Below are 12,066 nucleotides of genomic sequence, written 5' to 3'. Positions count from 1 at the left end.
CATGGAAAGGTATTGTGTAAGATTAACAGTGCAGTTCATTCTACTTATGCTGAAGTGCAGTGTGAGCCCACCTGCTTGTTTTGGCTGCAGTTTTGTGTGTGCTTCAGAAAGAGTCCCACCAATGCTATCAGTTTCGGGCAGCTCTGTCAGGAGCTGGGTGTTGGTGTATGTGGCTCTGTGATCACTCTCCACACTGGTGGCCACTCTGTGTACTCGTGGCTTCTCTCTCTGAGGTCCATGCTGTGGCAGGTGACACTAATCTCAGACACTGCTTTGCACTTGAAGCATTTTGGGGAACTTGTGCACAAGCTCTGAAATGCCTGGGTGAGCAGAGGCTGTGAGCCCAGAGCAAGCACTGCAGTGGATCTGAGAGAGCTGGTGGGAAAGCTGACCAAAACTGAAGATGAGCAAAGGACTTCCAAGAAGGAAGGTTAGTGGAGGGTGGAAGGAGAGCTGGTGGTAGGATCTCACCAGGCGGGAAGGGCAAAGGCCACAGAAATTAGGGTATCCTAATTTCTGTGTGGATGCTGGAAGGGATGTGAGGGGCTTTAGGGGGGATTTCCCAGGAGGAAGAGGAGAGTCCCAGAGATGCAGACACAGTAGGAAAGCACCTTCAGCCTCTCTCCCCTGCTCCATGCCGCGCTGTGAAGAGCATCCCTGGGCTCTGAGCGCAGCTCTTGCACGAACAACTGTGGTGGTGATGAGCGCTCAGCACCGGGGCCGGCCGGGGGGAGCGGGGACCCCGGGGCCGGCCGGGGGGAGCGGGGCCCGGGGTTTTCATCTGCCCTGACAGCAGCAGCAGCAGCGCTGTGGCCGCGTCCAAGGCTCTGGGGGAGCCGGCGCCTCCAGACGAGTTGTGTGGGGAATTTCTGCTCTGCTCTCATGCAAATGATGTTTCACCTCTTTGCGCCATAATCTGTCCAGATCTCTGAAAGAGTTCTGATAATCAGTCAGCTTTTTAAACACCTCCCAAAAATGGCATGGGAGGTTTGCTGCAAGTTTCTGAAGCACCGGTGCTTCCCCTGTTTGAGATGCCTCCAGATAATGCTGTACAGAGATCCAGACAAGATAAAGAACCTATGAACTGAGGCTGGCTTACAATTTTTAGCCTTATACTTGAGGGAAAATTGCTTAATTTGCTTAAATTGCTGTTCTAGCAGACTTCAGAAAATATTAATCAGGCTCTGATGCATTTTAACTAGTGATTTCTATATTTTTTACTTTGGAGTGAGGAAGAAAAATTCAGAGCTAACACCATGTGAAAGTAATTTCCCTTGACAACATAAAACTCTGGCCTATATGCATGTTGGACAGCTTATGAAAAAAGGTCACTGTATTATGACTGCATTATTTCTTAACTCAAAAATAGATGGGGCTATGTATGTAAATATACAAGTACATGTATTCTTTATGAATCTGAGAGTACGTGCTTCACTGGAACAGAACCACTTCAGCAGAATTGGCCTGATTTTTCAAAAATAACTAGAAAAAAACCCCTCCCCCTCCCCCCAAAAATCACAAAAAGACAATGCAATTAAAATTAAAAGAACACAAAAAGAAATACAAATTAAGAATCTTAAAATAGTTTAAGACAACTTTGATAGGCTACTCTGCTGTTTTTCTTTGCTTTAATATTAAAGTGCTGCAGTTCTTCCTACATGAGAGGAGTTATTCAGCACCCAGGGCTTGAGGATTCTCTGCCAGTCTAGCCTCAGAGGATGCTGGTATGTCAGCATGAGGAGGGAGAAAAATTGTGTGCCTCTTGGCAGGAGATATCCAGGACCTTTTACCTTCAGGTGCCTGTGCAGGCTTAAAACATAGGATGGTAGCAGCCAAGTTCCCATCCTGTCAACCCGGAGGGGAGTTTGTGGAGGGGAGAGTGAGGTACCTTGCTGTTAAGGATCCTTTTGGAAGGAAAAGGAAGGAAAGGGAAGATGAAGGGTCACGTAAGATCAGCTCCTGTGAGACTATGGTGGCATTTCCACCTGAAGTGCTTAAAAACTTGTCCCTTTGCAGTGTGCTGGAGTGAAGGTAGGGAGACTTGTTTAAATAAAATGAGTAACTTTTAACCTACAGTTTGGTTGGAGCCAGATCAAAAGTCAGCTTTGTTTAATGTTCAGTGAACTTTAAGCCCAGTGCTTTTCCACTTTGAGCTTGGATTGGATGTTAAGCAGCAAGAGGAAATGGCCTTGTGCTAGAGGTGGCATCAGATACTCTGCCAGTCTGGAACACTGTGGGATGTTGTGGCACTGAGAGAGATCACTGTTGGAAACAGCCTGCTCTAAAGTAGTTAGGCATGGTGTCCCCCCAGGGTGTCGTGGGAGTCACCCCAGCAGCTGGGGCAGCCACCACCAACATGTGGAACATCTCTGCTGGGTTTCTGCAGGCTCTTTGTCTGCACAGGGGCACATCCATTGCAGGCATGACAGATGCCCGACTTCTGTGTCTGGGGAGAGTTCCCTTTATGAAGGAGGAAGTCTGGTGTCTTTGTGGCACTGGGTGGCCAGAAGGAGCAGTGTGTGCTTGTGAGCAGCAGTGCAGCCCTTGGCAATAACATCATCCTTCCTCTCATATCACATCCATCCTTCCAGCAAAGGGCTGGCTGATTGTAGGAGAAAACGAGGACCTTTCATTGCTCTGGGAGGCTCAGAGAGCCTTTTTAAGTCTTACAGCCCCTTTCTAACACTGCAGAAATGTGTTGTACTAAAGGCAGTATGAGAGCCAATACTGAATGGAGCAGATAAAAAAAACATCTGGTGCCTCCTTTACTGCTTTAAGGAGTAACTTCTGTTTTTGTTGGAATTACCTGTCTGGATCTCTTAAAGTCCCGTGTACATGAAATGTCTTAAATACTAGAGGGCAGGAAGCTCCCTCCTTCAAGGAGTGGGGCTGTGGTTCAAACTCTGCTGCCAGACTTGGTTCTGAAGTGCTGACTGTAGGAAGTGAGTGATATGTTTGGGAGCAGGAGTTGGGAAGTGCTTTCTAGGCTATACAGCTAGTTTTCTGTTGGTGAAGAAAGCAGGTTAAAAACACATTCAAGAGGCCTTTTTTTCCTTCTTGGCCTCTCAGAACCTCAGTATGCTTTATATGTGTTTCAAGCATGGTGTTTTCCTCCCTTCAGCAACTGTGTAAACTTTGTGTTTTACATCAATTCATGCTATGTCCATAGCAACACTGATCCATCACTGGGATGCTGTCAGGGTGTGGAAGTGGGAAAGAAAAAGGGAATTCTGTGGCTGTGATGTGCCATGGAACTGCCAGATGGGTGATGTTTGGGAGCTTTACAGCTAGACGTGGTGCTAGGCTTTGCCAGTCTTCCATCCCACCAAAGAGTGGGTATTGCACATCAGAGAGGCACTTGCTTGTTCCTGCAAAGTGTTCTCCATGCTGGATCCTTAAGTAGAGGACATCATCTTGGGTTTGGGTAGGAGGTAGTGCTGAACCTGCTTTTCTTTCCTAAGCATCTGGGAGGATGCTGAGGGAAGAAAATAGCAAAGAGGTTTCAAATGTAGGCTTTCTCAGGAAGGTTGCATTAGTGTTTTCTCTTCTTCTAAATATGTACATGAAACTTTGAGGGTGGAGGAGTGTCTTAAGCTCTTTCAATATGTCTAGGCACCTAGTTTTGTGCTATATATTTATATTGCCTATGATTTATAAAATTGAATTGTATTTAGGCAAGGTTGCTTGCCTGGCAATGTTTCTGTGGGCTTATTGACAATAGATGTATTTGAAATACTGATTCAGGGGCATAGTGTTCCCAGACAAATGTGTTTGAAAAACAGAGCAGCACTTGCTGTTACTACTGAAGTTCAGCCATGCCAGGAGCTCCCTGTGTGAAGATGTGACTTGATGTGCTTTGGCAAAAGATGTTTGACATCTGCTACTGCAGATACTCGGGCTTTTGAGAATGTGGCTGCTGCTTCAACGACAAATGATATCCAGGATCTTGGGGTACATTGAGTGCTGTGTATCTGCTGCCTTGGCTGCTCTGCTGCAGCCTGACACTGAGCTTGGACCTGGGCCTCCTCAGCAGCTTGTGTTGAATTACACCTGCCTTTTCTCTGGTCATTTCACTTTCAGTTTAACCAGTGGAAATGGTGATGCATGGTAGAAGTGGTATGAATTAAGCTTTCCTGTTGCTGTGGTTATGAGACCAAAATCAAGTGGTTTTGATTTGTGGAAAAACATCTGATTATCGTACCATGTTTTTTTTCCTGCCTCCTTTCTTATCAGAGACAAAATAATTAACTCTTAATTTGGAAATTCCTATTTATCCTCCAAGCCTCAAGTTCCTTGCATAGAAAGGAACTGCTTTGATTTTTGCTGGATAAATAATTGAACTGCTTGTTACATAATTGTTTTTTACAACTTCTCTTGTAGTTGTTTCCTTTGCTGGGTTCTAGTGGTTGTCCTTTCTAATGCTGTCTTAATTGCCATCAGGACCTGCCTTTTTTCACCACCTGATATGTTTTGATAAACAGTTTTCACAGCTGCTTGTGTCTTGGCATTATAAAATAAATATTTCTTAGTGAAAACCAATTTATTTTAAATGTAATGCAGGAAGTGTTTTGCTTAATGTAGAGTAGTTTGAGTAGGGCTTATCTGAAATCAATGGCCAGAACTGACACTTTGCTTCTTTCTTCCAGTGAAGTTGGTGTGGTAGAACACTGCTGTTTGTTGAGTGCCAGCCCTGCCATCCCCAACAGGGGTAAGCTCTGGGTATGTAGAGAAAAATAAATCTTGGTAGGGCTATTGGACTGAAAACCAGCATTGGTTGTGCAAGTTTATTTCACTTTGTGAAAATCTAATCATAGGTTAAATTGAATTAGAGTCTTCTTTGAGCAAGGTGTGAAGAGTTACTGCATTGTCCTTGAGACAGAAGGACATTGTCCCCACCTGCAAACGGCTGGTGTTAGATGTATTATCCTGAAGGGTGTCTCTGCAGCTGGCACATGGAATTTTATTGTCCTGGGGCCACACAACATCAATTATGTGTCTTGGCACGCAGAGATGTTTACAGAGGCGTTAAAGTGCTGACCTGCCACGTGCTGTTAATTTCAAGTAAAGAAGTGTCCCTGTTTGTTCTGAAGGATAAACATCATAGAGAAACATACGCTTGAGGGGAATGATTTGAAGGTGTAATGTTCCATGTAAATAGTCACAAATAAGTGATTGCATCCTGGTCTTTAAAGCTGGGCATGATGCCTAAAGTTTGAGCTTTCCTATTTTCCAGTCTCTGTACTGCATCAGTGCGTGACTCTGAACTTCTTATAAAGTCTTAGCAAGTTCTCCTCACAGCTCAGGCACACAAAACAATCCTTTTCCAGCCCCAGAACCAAGGAGAGCTGCAGCTTCAGCCCCAAAAAGTGCAAACAGCAGAGAATTGAGGAGAGAATCTGGGAGGATGGGACTGCAGAACCTGGAGCTGGAATTGGACAATGAACCCCAATATGGAAATGGACCAAAACTTATAAAAGTGTGAAAACTCCTGCCCCAGGGTCCATCTCGGGTGGAGCCACAGCCAGGCTCTTGTTCTGCCCAAGGTGTATCCTTTGAAAGCCTTTTAATAAATCCCCACTTTATGCCTTTAACACTGTCCAGCCTCTGTTCTAGGTTGTCTCTCAAGGCATCAGGCAGGGTAGGGGGATTTTTGCTGTTGGCTTCAATGTGAGAATGGCTGTGATAAAGCTGACTAATGATAAAATCTTCACCTGTAAAGCCCTGACACTGGGGCTCTGGGTACAGAAGAAAAAGCGTTTTCAGGAGTTAGTGTTCATGCAATGTACTTTTCTCCACCTGAAGGTGAAACTGGCAGTTGTAGAAATGGAAAAGGTTTGTTACTAAGAGGGGTCTCCAGGTATCTTGCTGAGTGAGACCCCCATGGGCATGTGCCCATCAGGAAATGGCTTTTGTGCTGAGCTGCACTGAGAGCTGCCGTGGTGGCCACCTGGCAGACTGCATCCAAGTGGGAGCACGCTGCAGGAGAGCAGAGCTGGCCTGGGCCATGCAGACACCCCATGCAGATGGAGTCTCTTTCCTGCCCATTGCTGTAAACAAGAGTGTTCAGCAGGTGTCTGCTTGTCTGTGGGGTAGGAAAGGGTTTTTGTAAGGGAGAAGTGCTGGTCGCACCAGCTGGGGGCTTGGTCCTGTTACAGAGTTCATAAACATGCTGCCCTCTGAGCAAGTAACCCACCAAAGAGGATGCTAAGAATGGTCCACTGCATTCACTCTTTATATGGCTCAGTATATTTCATAACAGGAATCCATATTATGGGCCACTAAAAGCACCCTCTGTAGCAAGACTAAAATGTAAACCTTTAATTAGATGAAGTGCTGATAAATCTGGTGTCCTGAATTTATGTGGCATCCTGGGACTCAGAAAACCATTTTAACTTGCAAATAGTATTGCTATTATTATTTAGAATACTTCCATGGTGAAACTTAAATACATGGTTAAAGTACTAGATCCATATAGAATACTTATATAATTATTATATATAAAATAGCTGCTGCCTTTTAATGAGGGCTGAAGGGAAGGCAGAGTGCTGCTAGGCACAGCCACTCTCTAAAACCAACATGGCACATAGAAAACAGCAGGAATAAAGGGCTGACACAGTCAGAAATAGAGGCTTCTGACTTGTCAACAAACATTGGGGTTTAATATATGTAAAAGTGAAATAAACACATTCTTAATCTTTCCCCTGTGCCTCCCCCCAGAATCTGCCTCTCCTGATCTCCTGGGAGCACTATTTTTCAGCTGTGACAGCAGTGTATTTTCACTGGCACATTCAGAGATTTTTAATGTAGGCAGGATTAACAGAATGATTTTTATTTTTTTTTCATTACAAGTGACCTGTATAGTTCCTCAGTGTGTCACCTGAAATTTAACCATGTTTCTCATTTAAAATGCTTTTTTCCCATCTCAAATCTCTAAAGTTTCTTCATTCTCCCCTTTCTGTTTTGTTCTGTTTGGTGGCATTGGAAACATCTAAATGTATGGCTCAACAGATGTTTTATTTTCACAGCACAATGCTGTTTTGGAAAGAAACCAAGAATTGCTAGAAGCAAGCCTTCCCTACTTAGATATTTACAAAATCATGATATGCACAGTTGAATTAACAGACTGGGCTAAATAAGATATCAGAGAGGTTTGAAACTTGGCTCCAGAGGGACAGACCTTTAGCTTGGAAAATGTTTTATCACCTTTCATCTGCTGTATCCAGCATGTGGAAAGTGTAGCTTCTTCATTTGCAAAATGGCATAAGCATGGTTTTTTATTACAATTAAGGGTCTTGATAAATATTTTTTCCTCAGGACAGGAATAGGGAATTTTAAGAAAAGATACAGTTTTGAGGTTCCTTTTTGAATCCAAATTTTTCTCATCTTAGGTTTCTTTGAGTTGAACAGAAGAATTCCTGCCCTACATTTCCATGTCTTTTCTCTTTTCCACACACATGGGAACTCATTCAGCCTCTGGTACCAGCCACTGCTCTTTTCAGAGATGCTTTACAGAGTGTGTTGGATGGAGGAAAGGCTTAGCATTGAGAATGTACCAAAAAAAGAATAGAAAGGTGTAGTTAAGTATAAAATGTTCCTATAAGGCAGCATAAAAACGTTCAAAAATATGCCAGCAAAATCTGGGAACAGAGCTTTCCTACTTTGTGGGTAGGCATGGTGTAATTGTGGCTGCAGATGGAAATGCATAAATGAAGAAAATCTGGAAAGATATGTAAATGCTCTGAGTTTAAATATGAAATAGTTATCCCATTATTTTTAAAAAAAAGATTGAGGAACAACTTGCTAAAGTAAAAAGCTTTTGTGCATGCATCAGAGAGAAGAAAACTGCAGCTGAATGATGCTGATGTATGAATGGCAGGGCAAGGACAGGCGTGGTAGACCAGGTGGATGTGATCTCTGCATATCCTACAATATCCTATAATCCCCAGGGGTTACACCCTTCAAGTCATCATTTAAATTAAATTAAAGATGTTACTTGAAATGGTTATGTTTCAGAGGGACTCTGGTAGGATCCACAATTTCAGACCAGTAAAGGTAGTAAAATAACACCTGTAGTATATGTAAGAACTAAAGAAGTCTCATCATGTGTTTGCAGAAGGGTGACATTTCAAATCTATCTGTGTATTTCCTTGTCTCTCACTTTCAGAAGGTCATGAACAGGGAGAGAGGGAGCCCTTGAATTTTCAAGGTTTTGGTGAGATTGCTCAGCAGGAGCCTCAGGAAAAGCCCCCCTGGGGTCTGTGGGATGAGACGCTTCCTGTCGTGGATTAGAGGCTGCCTAACAGGTAGGAAAGCAAGAGGTCAGGTTTCACAGCATCACTGACGTCCCTCAGGGATTTTCGGGGATCCCTTCTCTTCAATACTGATAAGGGATCTGCAGAGGAGAGCAGGAAGGGCTGAGTTGTGAGCTTGGCTGTCTTTGTCACCAGAGGGGCTGCTGGAACCAGGGGAAAACCCTGAGCAGCTGCAGAGGGGTCTGGTGGTCCTGGGCAGCACAGGGGCAAAGGAAACTTTTGCTAGCAGGGCTAAGATAATGCTCTTTCAGATATATTTTTTCCTGCCCTGCACCAGAAGCAGCTTGCAAAATAACCTGAAGTCATTGCAGACTGCGTAGAGATCAGGGCTCAGAAGTGGTCAGGAAAGGAAATAAAAGGAGGAAGTTTCACAAGGAGAACAAATCAGCCCCATTGTTGTGTTGCTGCTGGACCATGTGGCGTGAGCGTGTTCATCAGGGGTGGCCGGTGTCCCTGCCTCGAGGGACGGTCACACCCTGTTGCCAGCACTGGCAGAACGACCAAGAGCCTCTGAAGAACGGAAAAGGTGCTGTGCAAGGAGGAGTGGAACAAGTAGGACAGAGGCTGGAAAAGGAGAGACAGGAGGTGTTGACTGCTCGCTGTGTGCAGCTGCAGAGTTCATTGCCTCGGGCTGTTGGGGAAATGTGAGTGGTTTCAAGTACCGATTAAACAAATGTGCAGAGGATGGGCATTGGTACAGCTGATGACACAACTTTTGGGAAGCTCTGTGCATTTCCTGGAAGAAACATATTCGTACCTTTGTCCATACTCGTGTGGTTTGTCTGTGTACCGGCTGTCGGCTGCTATAGGAGGCAGGTAAGGGCTGTTTGAGATTAGGATACTTGTTTGCATTTTTAGGGTAAATCTGCTGTGGGATGTGGAAGTCAGGATTGCTGGGTGTTCCCTGCCGTGGCATTGCTGTGCTGGGCTGACAGCAGCCTCTGGGGCACCAGAGGAGCAGGATTTTCACACTCTGGTGTACTTTGCCGGTTAGGACCTGAGAGCAGGGAGATAATTGGACAATAAAGGTTAAGTACAGGAGGGTGTGGACAACGTAATTCCCTGACTGCCTTGAAGATATCACATCTCTCACTTGTTCTCTGCACAGGATTAATTTACCCTCGGAGGACTTGCTGTGTGGGCTTAACCTGCCAGCCAGTGCTGTACCCTACAGCTGTGTCAGGTTCTGGCTTTCAAGGAGACAGCTATTTGTTCGAAGTATCAGCTGTGTCAGTCAGGTTCTGGGTTTCAAGGAGACAGCTATTTGTTTAAGTATTTTTCTAGGTTTGGGGGATTTTTTTTTTTTCTCCCTTTCTTTCCTCATACTCATAGCTGACACCTTGTGTTTTGTGTATGTGGCAAGCTTCCAACACCTTTGGAAAAGTACCTTTGTACTGACCACTGCCAGATAGAAGCACACACAAGTGGCCACTTGTGGCCTATCCTACTTTGCCGGGAAAGGCAGATGCTTTCCTTCTCCACAACCAGGTTTGGTGGCAGAATGCTTGAGAGAGAGCCCATCTTAGGGCACTGCTTGTGCAAATAAAATAAAATCTTACCATGTGAAGCCGTGATAATTAAGCTGAATTGCAAAGTATCTATGGGGAACAGAAGGTATCTTGAAATGTTGTGGCTCTGCTAAAACATGTTTGCAGAGCCTACTTTGCCAGCTTAAAAATCAAAGCAAACTAACTGTTCACATTGCAGCAGTGTTGCACAGTCAAAGGTGGGGATAATTTGTGAAGAAGGTGAGTTTTCCAAGTGCCTTTGAGTGGCCTGGAAAGGAGAGGCGTTGTTGTGACTTGCTGTGCACCGCCACAAGGAGTGTCCCGGCAGAAACTTGCAGAGAGCTGTAAAGTTGTTTCTCTGTAATGAACCTGCCACCCATCTAGATGATTCAAGTGTGAGAAGTGAAAGCTGATGGCTCCTGAGATGTGCATGGTATCACCTCCAGCTGGAAACCCCTGAGGAGACATTTTTGAAGTCAAATACAGAGCAGAGTCCTGCAGGGCCTGGAGCAAAGAGCTCAGCTCCGAGCACCTCTAACAGCACTGAGGCTCTGTCGTCCCTGCACAGAAGCTCTTAGTCGAGTTCTCTTGGGAAGGGGTACAGTGTGAATGAAGTCAGGCTGGGCTGTGTGAAGCGTGCTCAGAGGGAAGTGTCTCAGGGTTGGGTACCAGGCTGACATGGACAGCTCTGATTTGGTGTTCCTCTGCATTTGGAAAGCGTTGCTGTGTGTGTGGTTTGCCAGCAGAGCCCTGACTGTGTGAAGGCTGACTCAGCACTGCTTTCCCCATCAAAAATGGCTTTGCAGGCAGCTTTCTGCTCTCAGTGGCACTGGGCAGGCCCCAGTGGGGTCCCAGCTGCAGAGGGGATGGCAGGAGGCAGCAGAGAGAGTCTGAGAGACCACAGCAGGAACCATGAGCAGCGTGGAGAACCTTGGCTTACTCCTCACAGAGCAGAGGTGCACAGGGGTGTCCTGCATCCCTTCCTGCTGCCCCACCTCTCCTGCATCCCCTCCTGGTATCTCACCTCTCCAGACTGCTGTGCCTCTCCTGGCCAAAAGGACTTCAATCTGTCCACCTAGTACACTTGTACTTAAGGAAGTAAAAATTGATAGTCTGTCAAGGCAGGGCAAATAATCTCAATAAAGGCTGGAATTACATGTATTTCTTGGATCTTTTTGTTGTTGTTCAAGAACTGGAGATACAGAAATATTTGCTTTTTCATTGTGGAGTGCTCTATAAAAAATAATTTTGTTCCTTAATAAGTTCGAATGTAAGTTGTCAGCATTAAGATGCTTTAATAATTTAGGATTTACTCCTGTAAAGGATAGCATTTGTAATTTAGTTCATGTGGCATTGTATTGACTCAGAATTCCTGTAAAAGCAAGCTCCTTTCTTGATTTCTCAGCTAATACTGTCAAATCTCCCTTTCTCTTGTTGCATTTCCTTGGCAGAATGAAACTGTAAAGTCTAACACACATTTATCTATTTTGTCAAGACTTATGGATTAAGATATATTTTAGAAAGCAGCTTTCCACGCATCTTGTTCCAAAAGAGCAGTAAAGTCTTCTCTGCATGAATGCCTGAACCACTCAAGGATAGGCAGTAAGATATTTCCCTAGGAAAAGTTAGCTTTTTCTTTCTTTTCCCTGTTTGTTGTGTTAAGTACCAGCATCAGATTATTTCCTTCACTCTTTTATGCGTGGATCTGGTGCTCAGGGTGGATGTGGTTGCTCTGGTGGGAGCAGAGAGCAGGCAGCCTGTGAGCTGGTGTCTGCTCTAGCTGAGAGCAGATTTCAGACAAAGATGCCCATTTTGAGTGGGCAATTAGGCATTCAAAATGCTTATATGGTGTTCATGTGTTTGCTGCTGTCCTTCCAGGCCTGGTAACAGCTTCTTTGGGACCACTGGGCTTATCTGAGAGAATTCTTGCTCATCCCTAGAATTTTGAGGTTTTTCCTTAATAGTTTTTCTTTTTTCCTCTTTTTAATTTTTTGCAGGTATTTCTTGAACTCTTCAGCACATCACAGAACTGTTGTGTTTTGGGATATCCTGCTTCAGCCCTCGGAGGAAAATCTGCCAACAGCCGAAAATGACTTGAGTTGGAGAGCTGCTGCTTTATCCCCAGGTAGTGTTTGTAAGTAACCTCTCAGCAGCCCAGCACTGCAATGTTTGCTTTCAGCAGGTCACTCAGTGAAGAAGTTGCTGCTTGTGCCTCTCTGGGAATGGCAGTGATCTGCATGTGTTCA

The 12,066-nt window shown here is 44.8% G+C and overlaps 1 protein-coding gene across 19 annotated transcripts in view; it reads left to right on the top strand.

The window, feature by feature from the left end:
• ST6GAL1 (ST6 beta-galactoside alpha-2,6-sialyltransferase 1) overlaps nt 1–12,066 on the top strand; it is a 44,393-nt gene that overhangs the window by 17,123 nt on the left and 15,204 nt on the right. For 4 of the 19 annotated variants that reach the window (XM_088170515.1, XM_088170511.1, XM_088170523.1 and 1 more), the window contains one exon: nt 11,818–11,945. The gene's annotated coding sequence lies outside the window, so the exon portion shown is untranslated. Of the gene's footprint in view, nt 1–198; nt 431–4,646; nt 4,720–8,164; nt 8,304–9,006; nt 9,129–11,817; nt 11,955–12,066 lie in introns of those variants that run through there. The other 15 variants (XM_088170524.1, XM_088170522.1, XM_088170521.1 and 12 more) reach the window with 12 other exon arrangements.

The sequence above is a fragment of the Sturnus vulgaris genome, chromosome 10 (assembly GCF_052056855.1).
Source record: "Sturnus vulgaris isolate bStuVul1 chromosome 10, bStuVul1.hap1, whole genome shotgun sequence".
NCBI lineage: Eukaryota > Metazoa > Chordata > Aves > Passeriformes > Sturnidae > Sturnus > Sturnus vulgaris.
This window is presented reverse-complemented; position numbering and strand designations above follow the sequence as displayed.